We start from the raw sequence: 5,243 nt of genomic DNA, 5'->3' as shown, positions 1-5,243 counted from the left end.
CACTGCCTCCCCGTCACATCTTGGGGACTAACAGGCCCCTCAGAGGACTGTGATCCTGTTGCTCCCCACGCCCAGGAGGCAGCCCCACCTTTCTCGGCTGCTGAGCCCAGACACCTGGTGTAACCGAGCAGGAGCCTATGGGGCCTTCTCAGAAGAGACGCAGTCCCATATCCTCTGCTGTAGCTCCTCTCTGAAGTATGGAGATAACAGTATCTGAGGCACACTCCCTGAGTTGTTTTACAAATGCTAAAACCCCCACTGAGTGGAAGAAGTTAACTATTTGATGAGCATGAACACATAACCAGAGCTTCCAGTGCCTGAGAATTTGTGAGTTTAGCCACCTGTTACCTCAGCAATCAGAGAACCATGCACCAGAGGGTCACATACTCTATGACCCCCTCCCTCATGTGGCCTGTACAACTGCTTTGCTGAAACAATTCAGGGAGTTCAGGGTTTAGAGCACAAGCCACCTTTCCTCTTTGTATTGGTACTTTTAGAATTATCACTTCACTTTCCTTCACCACGGGCTTCCCTTGTGGCTCAGCTGGTAAAGAATCTGCCTGCAATATGGGAGACCTGGATTCGATCCCTGGGTTGGGAAGATCCCCTGGAAAAGGGAAAGGCTACCCACTCTAGTATTCTGGCCTGGAGAACTGCATGGACTGTAGAGTCCATGGGGTCACAAAGAGTCGGACACGACTGAGTGACTTTCACTTCCCTTCACCACAACCTGACATCAGTAGACTGGCTCTATTGCACTCAGGAGTGTGGACCCAAGTCTGGTCAGTAACGCTGGGGCCTTCCAGGCTCCCAATTCCTTGTGCCCCAGTGACTGTCAGCACCTCCTCCAGAGCCCATGGCCAGTCCCCACACTAATTCCTCCCTACCTCTAAGCCCGCAGTTACTGGTTATATGATGGTATTGATGATGACATTCAGAAAAGCCAGCTTTGCAAGGTAGACACTTCTGGGCTTGACACTGGGACCCTTTCCATGGGTAGGATGGAGTGACTGCTCTCACAGGCCCTATGGAGGAAGAGCTCACCTTCTGATGAAGCCAGGACTTGATCCTGTCCAGGGGATTCCATGGTCTTCATTCTCCCCAGACCCCCACCCACATGGCTGCTGTCTGTGCCAGTCTATATGGGACCTTGGTAATCTCCTAAAATGAGGGTGATTTTGTACACAGCTAATGGGTTGAACAGTGGCGTCAAAAGATGTACAAGACCGCATCTGGGAAAAGAGCTTTTGTAGATGCATTTAAAGATGTCAAGGCGAGGTCATCTTGGGTGTGGGTGGCCCTCAAACCTCTTACAGGTTCCTTGTAAGAGACAAAAGAAGGGAGATACAGACACAGAGGACAAGCTGCAGGAAGACAGAGGCAGAGATGGGAGGGAGGAAGCCACAAGCCCAGGGACCCCTGGAGCCCCCGAAGCTGGAAAAAGCAGGAAGGACCCTATCCTGGAGCTTCTGGAGGGACCTCAGCCCTGCACCACCTTGATCTCAGGTGTCTGGTCTCCAAGACTGGGGGAGGATGAACTCCTGTTGTTTTAAATCACCCAGCTTGTGGTCATTTGTTAGAGAAGCCACAGGGCAGCCACACAGACCCTGCTCTGTAGGATCCTAGAAGTGTGGGTCTCACCAAAGGCAAAAGGAGGCTGGATTACAGAACCCTTAGAGTCAGCATTAGTCCCCCCCCAAAAAAATCCTAAAGCAGTGGCTGGACACCAGAATGTTGAAGGGTCAAGTCTGAAGCCCGTCCCTTGGGGTACCAGCTGCACATGCTTCCCCAGGTTCTTACACTATACACATGGTGTAGTAAGTATTTAGTCCTGACTGAGGACATTTAATGTCACCGTTCACGTTGCTCATTAAGAAGTCACGAGTTACACAGGTGAAAACCCAATTAGGACGCTTGCTACACCAATGAACAATTCTTAAGATGGTCAGGGGTGGGGACTTAGGTGCAACCAGCAGTGCTTCCTCCCTCCCCACCCCTCCTCCACCCCTGTATCCCCTTCACCCCACCTACTCCCCTAAGAAGAGTCCTCAGTGGGAAGCTGGGATAACAAACAGAGGCATCTCTAAGAAAACCTTGGCTGACCCCCAGGCTAGCTGTTCCTGAACCTCATCCACCCTTTCCAGGTAAAACACCTGAATATGAGTAAAGACTTCACAGGCGGGAGCCACCCCAGCAAGAGCATGCTTGCTGAGCGGGCTCGTGCAGGCCAGGCAGGATGGTCCTGGCCCCAGGGCTCTTCTGGAAGCTTTCCATTTCCCTGCCTGAGTTATCCTTCCCATCCTGGTTCCCACTGCCTTTTCTCTTGTTTCCTCACCCCCACCTGGGGAGGTCCGACAGCAGGCACAGGTGACACATCCCTTTCTTATCTGGTCTACAAAAGACCTGATCACAAACAGCAATCCACACGGCCCTCTTGCCAGCCCAGCTCCACACATTCAACAGAGTATGGCATAGAGTATAGCTGCAGGCACTCTTACACCCGCTTACATAGACCTCAACCTAGGCACATCTGGGAAGGGCTGGCCAGCCAGGTCAGATTAGCCAAATCCTCACCCATCAGGGGCTCACAGTTGCAGAAAATGGGCCTTGTTGTGCCTGCCAGGCACACAGTTGTGGGTCCTGAGGGTCAGGATAGACATTGGGCTGCAGCTCTGGCTTGTTTTCTAGTCATTTTATCTGGCCCACAAGTAGGAGGTAATTTCAAGAAGACCCTCTCCTAAAGAGAGGAACCCAGGAGTCAGGGAGAGGAGGGGTGGTGGTGAAGACAGGGTCCCAGTGCCCGGGTGCAGTGGAAGCCTCCGGAAGACCCACTGGAGGGAGGCTGCATAGTGAAGCCCAAGGCTACTGACCTGTCCAGGAGCAGCTGTTTGTTAGTTCAGGTCCTGCTCTGAAGGGCTCAGGGTCAGGCCTGACCAACAGGTAGGCTGGAAGTGCTCTGCAAAGAGGGCTCTGTGCATGGTTCCTGGGTCCTGAGCCTTGTGGGTACCTGCTCAGGTGAGCCCCATATCCTGGGAGGAGCCTGCCCACCAGAACCCTGTGTTCCTGGGAGGGGCGTATGAATGAGCATCCTATCTGTGCAGCCAGCACAGAGTAGCTTAGTGACTGACTCCTGTGTAGGCAGCGCTGGGATGAGATGAGAACCAGGACACACAGTGAGGCCCCTGAACCCACCCTGGGCCCATCCAGAGTGACGCAGTCAGTCGGCAGGTGCTGGCCACTGTGCTGTGTGTGGGAGGTCCCACAGGTACCTCTTGTTTCTTCCACTTGACACCACAGAGGCCTTCCCAGGACACAGCAGACAGCTTGCCCTGGGTGGTGGGAGCTCCTGGTGACCCTGAAGGGGATGTGAGAGAAGGACCAGGCACGAGGGGAGTGGGTGCCCCAGCAGAGCCACGGAGCTCAGGACCCGAGGGGGCCTTTCTGGTCTGAGCTGGGAGTGGATGAGCAGGTGGTGTGTGGGGGCCAAGAAAGCAACCCTGGTGACATAAGACTGACCCTGCTTCAGATTGACAAGCCTTCTGGATGATCCCAGAGACAGAATGTGAGACAAGAGTCCTGGTAAAAGAAGATGAGTCAACCCCCTAAGAGCAGGCTCTGTGAACTGCCCTGCAAGGGGTCAAGGGAACAGGTGTGAACCTGCTGTGAATAGGCAGTCACCCTGTGCGGGCAGCAGGCACAGACCCCACTCCATGGCCACACGTCTGTCCTTCTGGGTGGGTTACTTGGCTTCTCAGAGCCTCAGCCTCTCATCCTGCTTGTGGAATGATGGTAGCATGGACTGACGAGTCATTTGCTCAGGACAGGGCAGAGAAGGGTCTCATGGAAATTCCACAGAAAACCATCAATATGGGACTCACAGCCCACTTCCTGCAGGTCTGTCTTCGGAATCCAGAGAGCAAATGCGAGCAGACTTGTAGCAGAGCCTGAGATGGGCTTGGTTTTGGTGGTTGGTGGAGTGATGCTCTCATCTCCAGGCCCTGCCAGCATTGGCCCTTCAGGCTTTGGGTTGGGGAGCCCGTGGAGTGTGAGTCCAGCTGTGCCCACCAAGGAAGCTTGGAGGACTTGGCAAGGAAGCACTGGTGTGGTCATCACCTGTACAGAAACTTCCAAGCCAGGGTCTGGTGGGAACTCTTGTCTTGCACATGGGTTTCAAATCCAGAGCATACATCAACTTCTAGCAGCTGTTTGTTTTCTAGAAACAATGTCCTAATATCCAGTATTGCCACTGCCCGTGAAAAGACACATCCGATCTGGCTCCAAGTGCTGCTTCTGGATCCCTCCAGACTGGAGGCCCAGCAGTCAGTGTCAGCGAGTCAGACTGCCAGGTGGTGTCAGGGGTAGGGGGGCAGAGGACACAGTCCAGGCCCATGAGGGGCCATGCTGTCCACAGACCAGGTGCTGCGGTTGAAGGTGTGCCTCCCCCCACTCCACGGGGCAGACCACCGTCCCCTTACAGATTGTTACCAAGTTAAGTCCTGTGGACCCTGCTCGGGCCCTAGCCTGGCCGAGGCTCTCTGCCTCAAAAAGGAAGGTTTCCTTTTTCCAAGCGGGTTCAAGTAGGCGATTAGGAAACCAAAGCCAAGACCAACACAGCACAGGCTTTACTCAGAGGTCAAAGAACAGAGAAGAAAGCAAGTTCACAGCTCAGCTTCTCGCCCTCTGCAGAGAGGGATTTAATTCTCCAGAGTAAAGAAAAGGAAGAGGACTGAGGCTAATGCTGGGGAGGCACGTGCATTGGGAAGGGGAGAGGAAGGCTACCTCCTTTTTACTGTTCAGGTTCTTCCTGTCTGGTCACCGGTAGATGTGTCACTGAATACGATAGATCAGTTCAGTTCAGTTCAGTCGCTCAGTTGTGTCTGACTCTTTGCGACCCCATGGACTGCAGCACGCCAGGCCTCCCTGTCCATCACCAACTCCCAGAATTTACTCAAACTCATGTCCATTGAGTTGGTGATGCCATCCAATCGTCTCATCCTCTGTCATCCCCTTCTCCTCCCACCCTCAATCTTTCCCAGCATCAGGGTCCTTTCAAATGTATCAGTTCTTCGTACTAGGTGGCCAAACTATTGGAGTTTCAGCTTCAGCATCAGTCCTTCCAATGACTATTCAGGACTGATTTCCTTTAGGATGGACTGATTGGATCTCCTTGCAGCCCAAGGGACTTTCAAGAGTCTTCTCCAACACCACAGTTCAAAAGCATCAGTTCTTCAGCGCTCAGATTT

This window comes from Bison bison, unplaced genomic scaffold (genome assembly GCF_000754665.1).
Source record: "Bison bison bison isolate TAMUID 2011002044 unplaced genomic scaffold, Bison_UMD1.0 scf7180017864468, whole genome shotgun sequence".
NCBI classification, from domain to species: domain Eukaryota; kingdom Metazoa; phylum Chordata; class Mammalia; order Artiodactyla; family Bovidae; genus Bison; species Bison bison.
The sequence above is the reverse complement of the archived record's forward strand: the minus strand, read 5'-3'. Positions refer to the sequence as shown.